Genomic DNA, 12,063 nt, shown 5'->3' with positions numbered 1-12,063 from the left:
CATCTTTGAACTCTGCTGTGTGCTAATTATAATATTTTTGTTTTACATAGGGGAGAAAAGACTCGGAGGACACCCCTCATCTGAGGAGACCACAGACCCCCCACCTCTGGAAGAAGGTGAAATACCCCCAACACAAGCGGAGCAGGAGGAGGAAGAAGATGTGGTGGAAATTGGCACAACAGGTGAGTGTCTGCGACCACAGACTCAGGTAAGAGATGGATGCCGGCAGATTGTTGATACCTGTTTTTGTTTGGTTTCTCTCTTTTTAGGTGATCGTGAGGTTATGGATCGAGATCCTTTCACATCAGAAAGTGCCCAGATCCTGATCGGGGAGATAATGGGGTGTAATTTAGAATTGGAAAACATCAAGAAAAAAATCAATGATGTGATTCAAAAAAATAATAACATCGTTGATGTTTTGGGGCGAATTTAAAACCCCACAAAATAACTTTCTTTTTTTGTGTGGTACAATCTTTTAAATTTTTTAGCGATGTTTTGAAAAGCCAAATTTGGAGGATGCACACAGTGTGCCAACATGTGCTATCTGCCATCACGGGAGATCAATGGACGCGTTTTGGGGGTGCAACCCCTTCCTCAATAATAAAGTAGCGGTGAGGAAGGGGTTGCTCCCACAAAACACGTCCCTTGATCCCCCGTGATGGCAGCTAGCACATGTTGACATTCGTAAATTGGTGTGCATCTTCCAAATTTGGCTTTTCAAGGGGTGACTTCACCCCATCTGAACGCAATATCAAACACAGTTCCTAAATACTCATGTCTGATATTGCCTTCAACTTTTACCATATGTGAACTTTGTAAGTTCAAGTTTTTTGTGTTTCTTGTTGGTTTTACACAGGCCTGTTTTATCGTAAATGGACATTTCTATTTTTGATAATGCCACCCCCAAAATTGTTATACAACAAACATGTTGGTTTGTTTTAAAAACAGTTTCTAAATGCACATGTGATTGTGCAGCTATTAAAAAGTTTGTTAATCAAGAATGTGTGGATTATTGTCTCAACGCTACAACACTTTTGTGGTGATGTAATTGCTGTTTTCTGAGAAAATGGTGGTTATTTCCTAAGGGCAAATCCTCTTTGCACTACAAGTGCAGTTTCAGTGCAGTTTCAAGACCACTTGTAGTATAAAAAGTTTATACGCCTTTAGTAAATAACAGCCAACAGTGCTTTGGATAAGGTTACACAATCACGCCATTTTCTGGACTCCACACATTGCTGTCAGGGTCAGCTAAAACAAACACAAGCAGTAAATGTCACCAAAGATTAAATTTTTTTTTTATTTGCTAAATGCTTCACAAATTGTCTGGCATATTGATGGCCCCCCTACCCGCAAAGAACTCAAGGTATCTTAACCGGACATCATAGGCACTCAGGGAGGGCAAGCCAGGACGGCCACTTTCAAGCGCCGTCAGGGTTGTATCATGTAGATTTCCGGCCTCAGGCCCAACTGAGCCAGCATAGTTGGCAGAATGTTGGCATAAAAAGTTATGGAGAACACAGCACGCCAGGATTAGATGATTAAGTTTATACTCCGCCATATGGATGTGTGTCAGAAATAGGCGGAACCGGCTGACCAGGATTCCAAATGTGTTCTCCACCACTCTTCTGGCTTTGACCAGCCGGTAATTAAAAACCCTCTGTTCCGGGGTGGGGGTCCTCATCAGGAATGGCCGCATAAGATGGTCCCCCAGTGCAAATGCTTCATCGAAGACGAATGGGAGTCCTTCCACATTGTCCTCTGGAGGTGGCAACTCCAAGCTGCCATTCTGGAGACGCCTGTAGAACTCCGTCTGGGTGATGACTCCACCATCGGACATCCGGCCATTCTTCCATTCTATATATATATATACTGTAATAGTGAGAGTCCCTGTCACTATGAAAATGGGGTTAAAGTGGACACAGAGTCTGCATATTGGCTGAGTGCAGAGCTACAGAGTGTAAATTTGAAACGGAGAAAACTGCTCTGGCAGTTTTCTCCAGGTTTTGGTATTCGGTCATGGGGCTCTGTAGTTTGGAGATTCCATAGTGTCTTGGGTGGGACGGGATCTCCAACCCTGTGTCCAGACTTTGTAGATTACCAGCAGGGTGTGTGCTCAGGTGAGCACAGCACTTATAATGAGGGTATGGGAAGACCTCATGGCTCCCAGTTGGAGACTGCTCCACACCCAGAGAGACAGGAGGTCTTCAGGAGTCAGAGGGGCTGCAGGAGGCAGCCAGAACATGTAACTGCAAGAGGCAGTGGATCAGCCTGAGGACTAAGGCCAAAGTGGAGCTGTGGGCGCTAAAGTGAAGCCATCCACATTGAGGAATCCTGTGGTCTGTGTGACCAGGATAAAGAGCAGAGGTACTGCTAAAGAGAGCCAGGTGGGCTAGCATTTTCTATTGTGTTTATTTGCTGGAGATGAACCCCTGCGTGGGAACCCTTTATGTTACTGACTTTTATTTGCCTTTTTAATAAAAATGGGCTACCATGCCCTTAAATATAGTTCCTGACTGGCTTGAATCACTGACAAACGCATCTGCCACGAGAGCTAATGGTCCCCGATATTACAAGTGGTGTTCGAATGCAGGCAACAGACGGTGAAAACCGGGTCCTTGCTCCACAGTGAGTTCAAGTCAGTAACTATTGACTGTGTGTGAAAGTGCAGCCAGGCAAAAGGCATTGCGTGTTGCAGGTGGTGTACCTGTGAATGAAAAGTCAAAATTTTTTTTTCTGCTATGAACTGTGTTTGTGTGCATGAGACAGCACAATCTGTGTGTGCACTGTGCAGGTGAGGAAAGCTTGCATGACGTGAAAAGCAACTTGCTTTAAAGTGACAGTGCTTCATTTTTTGCTGGAGGCTGCAAAAGTGCAGTGGAGTGACTGCGAATATGGAAAGTTCACCAGTGTTTGAATCGGCTGTGGACTGGTGCAAGCGGCACCTGGCAGCGCTGGACCAAGCTACAGAGGAAAGAAAGCCAACCCTCAGTGTAAGGGGAGAGCGGCTGGATGTCCATAACTGGAAGAGGGGTGTTGTTGCCCCTGGCAACGCTGCTGCAGTTAAAACAGTAGCTATTGTGAAAAATGTCAATGTGTCAGGATCCAGCAGAGAGAAGCCCATGCCATTTACAAAGAGAAAGACTGATCAAAGGCTGAGACCAAGAGTGGTTGCCCATAGCAACACAGAGGAAGCCAGTCGGGCTGTCTGTGTACCATGGGGTATGTCTAACCAGGATCATGGCAAGTGGCTTCAGGAGAAGCCGATACATCAGGTTGGAGAGAGCCAGCAAAGTTCTGCTGGGAGAGTGCGATCTCCCATGGCGACGAGAGTGAAAGTGGTGCCGGACAGGAGGAGCTGCAGAGGAGATTTGGCTCAGCGTCCCCGCAAAGAGGCTTGTGCATTCCAGCCAGCTGGGAATCACCAGGAGAGAAGCGCTCTGGGAAAAAGTCATCCAGTACCATGCCTGGAATGTGGCCAGCTGGGGCGTGGCATGTTTTCTTGTCCTAGGTTCTGGAATTCAGCTGGAGATAATATTGCTGAGAAAAAGTCTTTATCTGCGGGCCCAGATTCCTGTCAAAATATGTTTGCAGTCACCCCTAGCAACAAGAAGGAGTTTCCTGTTATGTCAGCAGGTGATGCTAAACAGTGGTAGATGCCTGCTGTAGTTTCATCCCGTGGCAACCAGGGGGAGTTGGCCAGTAAAAGTGCAGCAGAGGATTGGTTCATAAGACAACGTACTCAAATGAAGATGGTGACCCCAACTATTGCGGTGGGTAAGACTGTCTTTAATGAAATGATGGCTGGAACTGCTGATTTCCGGTATAAAAGGACTGGTTACAAGACTGTCCCTGATGATGTGAGAGTGTCCCCAGTTAGTGGGGCCACTGAATGTGTTCTTGAGGGTGACTTGTCCCTGTGCAGTATCCTGTGCAGTGGGGAGGCAGGGGTTAAAGTCAAACCTGCAGCTGTGTGTGCATCTCAAGAGGAAAATAGTGATGTGTCTAATGTCTGCCAGTCTGAAGTTGGCGGTGGGCTAGGACAGCCTGCAAGAGGTACAAATGCTGTCAATGTTGATGATTATGGAAAATGTATTGCTGTTGGGAAACCCCCAGGTTCTTGCAGAGCAAAAGCTGTAGTCAAAAATGGGCCATTGCCCATAGCAACTGGTAGTAAGACAGCACAGTTGTCCCTAGACATCTCCGGGGAACTTCATTTATTGGAGCCGGAGGTTGCCCTGGACAACTGCGATGTCACTCTGGTGGGACAGTGTGGAACTGTACCGTGTAATGGTAATGTGTTAGTGCAAACTGCTAGTACTAAAAATGTGCAGGTAAATGGTGGGTTAACACAACCTGTGAAAAATGCAAAGGTGTGTAAGGTTTATGAAGCGCCAGCCGAGCAAGGTGGTGAATATGGTATATTGCAACCTGCTGTGTTAAAACATGTATTACCACAGTCTGACATGATTCACAATGATTTGTGTAATGAGCCTGAGCCCATCTGTTATGTGTCCCCTTGGGCGGATGGATTGGTTCTGAGGAGTACAGGTGAATGGAGCGCACAAACAATGGATTGGGAAAGTTGGGGTAAAAATCTTATCTCCATGATAGATAAGGTTTTTATGCACAAAAATAAGGTGGACACTGGTTCTGCTGTGCCAGCAGGAGGAACTGCAGAACAGCTTGTACCGGAGTGTGCAGTGGCTGCTGCAGGGGTTAACCCTCATGAGCAGGATGAACCAAATAAGGGTGAGCGCACAGCAGAGACATTGTCCGTGACCCACAAAACTGAGGTCGATGTGGAGTGTCAAAGTGACGTTGTCACTGGTAATGTTCTGGAGCAGTTCACTGATGCTGAGCCTGAGAAGTTGAGTATGAGTCCAGCACCTGGCAGCGCTCTGGGTGAGCACCAGGCTGTGGTTACCTCCAGCTGGGAGGATGTTTGTTTGACAATTGCGACTTCTCAAGTCTCAGCAAATGAGTCTGTCTGCATTTCCAATGTAATGAAAGTCCCCAGAAAGGACTTGGGTCTGGGATCAAGGGTCTGGTCTGTAACCAAAGCATTAAAGGAGATGCTTAAACTTTGGGATGTACAGCCAATCTATATTGGGGTGTCTCCTCCACAGTCAGATGGCCTGGTACTGTGGAGTACCAGTAGGTGGAGCACTAAATGGCAGGCTGTACAGAACCAAGGAGAACAAGACCGGAATGGATTATTCTTGAAAGTATTACTCTTGTTAAAAGTTGCTTCTGGGTATGCTGCTGGGTTAATTCCTGAAAAAATGGTATATGGGAGATGTTTTGGAGAAACTAAAAATGAGTCCAAAATGTCTGAGGTTTCACCTCCTAACAGCCCGATAGGAAGCATTTCTGCGGCTATGGTCCAGGGTGGTGCTGGTCAGTTGTCGGTGAAGGGCGCGTATACTGCACCGGTGGACAAACCACGTGAGATGGAAGGGCCGAGCATGGACCAGAAAACAGCAGACATCCTGACTGGGGCTCAGACAGAGGTGATTAAAGAGACTGGGGTCACCAGTCCAATAATAGGTTTATGTGACAAACCTAATATGGTCCCTGAGACAGGGAAATGGGTAAAAAGTACAATAAGGTTGGTACGCGGATCAGACGAGAGCTCGCCTGTTCCGGTTTTGGATAGAAATCCAGGTGGTATTAAAGGTCAAATGGTAGGACAGCTGTCTGCAGAGTGGGTGAACCCAGGGGAGGTGACATCCTGTGAGGTTCCCGTGGGTGATGGCGGCCCTCCGGTATGTGTGCCCTCTGCAGACTCTGCCCTAGCAAATGCTGAAAAAAAAGGCATTGGTGACATGTGCAACATTGAGAGGTGTAATGTTGGTTTGAAAATGTCTGTCAATGATGAACCAAGTAATGTGTTAATGGTACATTCATTATAATGTGTCCAAAGGTACAGGTAAACCTGGTAAACAATTAGTGACTGCTGAGTCAGGTACCAGAAATAAGAGGAGGGGTCCCATTATAAACACCATAGAAATAGGCCCCCTACAGTCTCAGAACAGTAATGCTGAGAGAGGTTTTGGGAAACCAGGAAAATTGGAGCGTGGAGGCAAAAGAGTTGGTAAACCCAAGAGACCTATTGTGGTGGGGAAAACGGGTACCAGTGAGGGAAAAGGTGGTTACTCATCAGGCGTAGTGTCTGGAGGAGGTTCTCTACAGAATCAGGAAACTGAGTTGGAAGGAAGTAGCAGGAAAGGCAGGGGGCCAACAGAAAAGAAATGTGAGCTCAGGAACCCCAAGGAGAGAGGGAGTAGGCTGAGTATAGGGAAATGTAGGACCCTGTTAAGATCCAGGGTGGGACGTACCTGGAAGCGCACCCGAAAAAAAGGTTGGGCCTACGTGGCTGACAGCCAGCACAGAGGTGTCCCAACCATGACGGGTGCTGGTGTTCCTCCCTCCGGATCGAAACAAAGGGGGGGGGGGATATGTAATAGTGAGAGTCCCTGTCACTATGAAAATGGGGTTAAAATGGACACAGAGTCTGCATATTGGCTGAGTGCAGAGCTACAGAGTGTAAATTTGAAACAGAGAAAACTGCTCTGGCAGTTATCTCCAGGTTTTGGTATTCGGTCATGGGGCTCTGTAGTTTGGAGATTCCATAGTGTCTTGGGTGGGACGGGATCCCAACCCTGTGTCCAGACTTTGTAGATTACCAGCAGGGTGTGTGCTCAGGTGAGCACAGCACTTATAATGAGGGTATGGGAAGACCTCATGGCTCCCAGTTGGAGACTGCTCCACACCCAGAGAGACAGGAGGTCTTCAGGAGTCAGAGGGGCTGCAGGAGGCAGCCAGAATGTGTAACTGCAAGAGGCAGTGGATCGGCCTGAGGACTAAGGCCAAAGTGGAGCTGTGGGCGCTAAAGTGAAGCCATCCACATTGAGGAATCCTGTGGTCTGTGTGACCAGGATAAAGAGCAGAGGTACTGCTAAAGAGAGCCAGGTGGGCTAGCATTTTCTATTGTGTTTATTTGCTGGAGATGAACCCCTGCGTGGGAACCCTTTATGTTACTGACTTTTATTTGCCTTTTTAATAAAAATGGGCTACCATGCCCTTAAAAATAGTTCCTGACTGGCTTGAATCACTGACAAACGCATCTGCCACGAGAGCTAATGGTCCCCGATATTACAATACACACACACACACACACACACACACACACATACATATATAAACACACGCATATATATGAATGCACGCATATATATGAATGCACATATGCACACAAATATAAACACATGCACACACATACATACACATAAACATACATACATACAGATAGCCTTTTAAAAATTGGCAGTGGTTTACCTTACCTCTTCCTGCCGGGTACTGCACTGTAGGGGGAGACAAAGAGCACAGCACACACTGTGCTTTCACTTTAGATGTAATCAATGTGACCAGCTCCTTGCACAGTGCCAATTACAGTTCGGCTGAGGATCGGGGGAGCTCGGTCTCAGCCGCCCTTGCCACTCCTCCTATCGAGGTATACAGGGGGCCCTCAAGGCTGCCTAGATCTTTTTTTTTTATTTTTTTCTATATGTTCTGTAATCACAGCTCCTCTACTGCTGGTTCATACATTTACAAACTAACTACTATTTAGGTAGGCAGAATGTGGACGAACTATTTCTTTCAGCCTGTCTTCCCCTGGCCTCAGTCTACCTTGTCTGGCTTTGATGTCTGATACTATTTGTGTGATAATAAACATAGTGCTCACATACCATATTCACTCTGTTAAGTTGAACCGTGAAATAAAGGACATCAACGCCAATAGTGCTGCATTCGTCTCATGTATGTTTACTTCAGAATATGCTCCGTACATACAGAGGACCCCTCTCCTTAAGTCAGGAGAGTGATCCAGATTACAATGCAAGTCAAATATTTATAGGAACTTGTAGCATTACATTCTCTGTGGGGCAAAAGCCCAAAATTACACGTCACATGTACGCATTTCACCAAGTATGTCAACACAGTTTCTTGCCAGTTGTTTTTTTAGGTCATCTTGACCTGAATATCGTTAATTTTTAATTAACAAATTATTTTGACAGAAAGGGAAGAATAATTATTTGGGAAAGGTTATTTTGACTTTTAGACAGGGACTTTCTATGTCAACATCCCATATCACATCCTTTCCGAGAATTGTCAGGTTATTGGCAGAACATTTTTATTGTCAACTGGTCAGCCACTTGTGTTGCAAAACCAAAAGAATTCAGAAACATTTTACAGAAAAACAAGTATAATAAGAATTATCAGAAATACAAAGTCATGTTGAAGAGGAACTGTGGATACATAGAAAGATATGGTTCATATATTTCATATCTTCACAACTGCACATACAGTATCTCACAAAAGTGAGTACACCCCTCACATTTTTGTAAATATTTTATTATATCTTTTCATGTGACAACACTGAAGAAATTACACTTTGCTACAATGTAAAGTAGTGAGTGTACAGATTGTATAACAGTGTAAATTTTCTGTCCCTTCAAAATAACTCAACACACATCCATTAATGTCTAAACCGCTGGCAACAAAAGTGAGTACAACCCCTAAGTGAACATTTACAAATTGGGCCCAAAGTGTCAATACATGACATCACGGAGCTGATGGATGTTAGAGACCTTGTGCTCCTCCACCTATTGTTTTAGGATGTCCCACAGACGCTCAATAGGGTTTAGATCTGGAGACATGCTTGGCTAGTCCATCACTTTTACCCTCAGCTTCTTTAGCAAGGCAGTGGTCGTCTTGGAGGTGTGTTTAAGGTCATTATCATGTTGGAATACTGCCCTGCGGCCCGAAGGGAGGGTATCATGCACTCTTCAGTATGTCACAGTACATGTTGGCTTTCATGGTTCCCTCAATGAACTGTAGCTCCCCAGTGTCGGCAACACTCATGCAGCCCCAGACCATGACACTCCTACCACCATGCTTGACTGTAGGCAAGACACACTTGTCTTTGTACTCCTCACCTGGTTGCTGCCCACACATGATTGACACCATCTGAACCAAATACATTTATCTTGGTCTCATCAGACAACAGGACATGGTTCCAGTAATCCATGTCCTTAGCCTGCTTGTCTTCAGCAACCTGTTTGTGGGCTTTCTTGTGCATCATCTTTAGAAGAGGCTTCCTTCTGGAACCACAGCCATGGAGACCAATTTGATGCAGTGTGCGGCGTATGGTCTGAGCACTGACAGGCTGACCCCGCACCCCTTCAACCTCTACAGCAATGCTGGCAGCACTCATACATCTATACCTCTGGTTGCGACACTGAGCACATGCACTCAACTTCTTTGGTCGACCATGGTGAGGCCTGTTCTGAGTGGAACCTATCCTGTTAAACCACTGTATGGTCTTGGGCACCATACTGCAGCTCAGTTTCAGGGTCTTGGCAATCTTCTTATAGCCAAGGCCATCTTTGTGTAGAGCAGCAATTCTTTTTTTCACATCCTCAGAGAGTTCTTGGCCATGAGGTGCCATGTTAAACTTCCAGTGATCAGTATGAGGAAGTGAGAGCAATAACACCACATTTAACACACCTGCTTCCCATTCACACCTGAGACCTTGTAACACTAAAGAGTCACATGACACCCGGGAGGGAAAATGGCTAATTGGGCCCAATTTGGACATTTTCACTTGGGGGTGTACTAAACCGTTTCCAGCGGTTTAGACACTAATGGCTGTGTGTTGAGGTTTTTGAGGGGGCAGCAAATTTACACTGTTATACCAGCTTTACACTCACTATTTTACATTGTAGCAAAGTGGCATTTCTTCAGTGTTGTCACATGAAAAGATATAATAAAATATTTACAAAAAATGTGAGGGGTGTACTCACTTTTGTGAGATACTGTACCTCCCAACCATCCTGGATTCGCCGGGATCGTCCCAGTGTCCTGCAAATCTGGGCTGGGTCCCGCAGCAGAGCAGCATACCAAATAATACTTATAATGTTTGTATTATGTTTGTAATAGTTTTTTTGTTGACTTTTGCTTGGCAAATGTAACATTCCCTAAGATTGGATAGCCTAACGCTATGGGCTAAGAACATTCAGCAGGGGAGGAAGCACTCAGCGCTGTGTACATACTATGGAGAATCCTATGCGAACAGTCGAACAAATGGGTGTTCGGCCAAATGAACCCCCAGCTGCAGAGTGAAATGAAACATTCTCATTTTTACCACTGCTAAGCGTGACAGCTACCTTCTGATTTTTAGGCAGCCAGCAGCCGCCCCAACACATTCAGCTGTCAGCCAGTATGTGCTATATGTCCACATCCTAGCAAATCATGTATAACTATGAACAGGATACATAGTCACGGACTTTGTGTGGACATATAGAAGAGAAATTGAGTACCATAAAAACATAAAAATCATGTCCCATTAAAAGTCTATTACATAACATTAAAAATTATTTTGCACATAGGGGTTCACAACATGCAAAGATTCTGATTACATTTCATATGCGGACTGTGTTTTGGGAATCCTTCTTTAGCGATGGAATCAGTACATTGGAACCCACTCCTAATCTTTAAGGCTGGGTTCACACCTATTACGGATGCGGCTCACAGCAGGGGTACGGTGCATCCCTGTTCTCCGTTTCAGGGGTGAATCAGGCCCAAATTTTTGCCCGAGTTTGTACCTGAAACAGAGCCAAAGATGCACAGGACCCCTGTGCAATCTGATCCACGGGCTGCCCTGGACATGTGTGAACCATTGAGAGACAGTCACAATCTCCTGTTATGTGAATTGGATGCAGAAAAACCCAAATCCAATTTGCATAAGTATGAACCCAGCCTAATAGATTAATATCAGCCAGTAGAGTAGACTGGAATTCATAGCATGTGTATACAGTATTGCGCATAGAGCTGCAAATGAGTAAGCCAAGGTGAAACCACTGCCTCTTGAATGGAAAATTCAGGTACGTTCAGTAAACAGCCAATAGTCTTGTACACATAATCTTAAAATAAAAGGACCAACTTCCCAATGGGGAACCATCAAGACCCAATGTGAATAAGTCACCATAAAGACAGCATGCTAGTCAAAGTAGTCAAGGCTCATACAGTATAATCTAAAGAGGGGGCTCTTGATAAGTATCTTAGAAAAAAACTCAGCCACAGACTGGATTCATGTGAACTGAGTTTGTTTCTAACATACTTATCATGAGCCCCCTCTTTGGAATAAATGTGCCTTGATTACTTTGACCATCATGCTGTCTTTATGGGAACTTACTCACATTGTGTCCCCTCCTCGCCTTCTGGGCCCAGGTCACACGTCACACATCACAGGTTCCAAAAGACTGCCTGACCATTCACAAAGCACAGTGGGTAGCCGGCTGTGAAGCCTCAAGGTGCCATTGCCTGGACCCAAAACACATTGAAGAATCGGCTCAGGTGAGGACAGTGCTGGATCCATGGAAAGGTAAGTGTCCTTACATTAAAAGTCAGCAGCTACAGTATTTGCAGCGGCTGACTTAAATTTTTTGGGGGGAGACTGAAGCTCCTTTTTCATCTACTTTGCTGTACGAAGTAACTTCACCCACTTTGTGTTTACAGCTGTAATGATGAGAGGTTGTAGGCTGTTATAATAATGTTTTTGAAAGCGAAAGGCAATGTATGATTTACCAAAGATATCCATTACATTATATTCACTAATAATAGTCCACTTTAACTGGTACAAGATAGGTAGAAATATACATCCATCGCAAATAGACCATTTTATTTGGGTTTGCCACATTGGGTACTCGTAGTTTATTACCATTTCCTAGGATGAGACTTGCTTGAGGCAAGTGAAAAATGTACTGTTGCTACACACCTAGCACATTCAGTATTTCAATCACTTCCATCTTGTATACTAAGTGACAGGGTCTACCTAATGTAATCAAATGGTAGGTTTTGATTTACTATTGCTTTTGCAAATTTGCCAAGGCTGCGCTACCTTGCGGATGTCTGAATGGATGTTTCACCGCATTATTTAAGCTCTATATGGCTGTCCCTAAAATGACATAGGAATTCCAGATTCATAATGACAGTTTGGAAAGT

Source organism: Aquarana catesbeiana, linkage group LG09 (genome assembly GCF_042186555.1).
Source record: "Aquarana catesbeiana isolate 2022-GZ linkage group LG09, ASM4218655v1, whole genome shotgun sequence".
In the NCBI taxonomy this organism is placed as follows: Eukaryota; Metazoa; Chordata; class Amphibia; order Anura; family Ranidae; genus Aquarana; species Aquarana catesbeiana.
Note: the sequence above shows the minus strand (reverse complement) of the source record.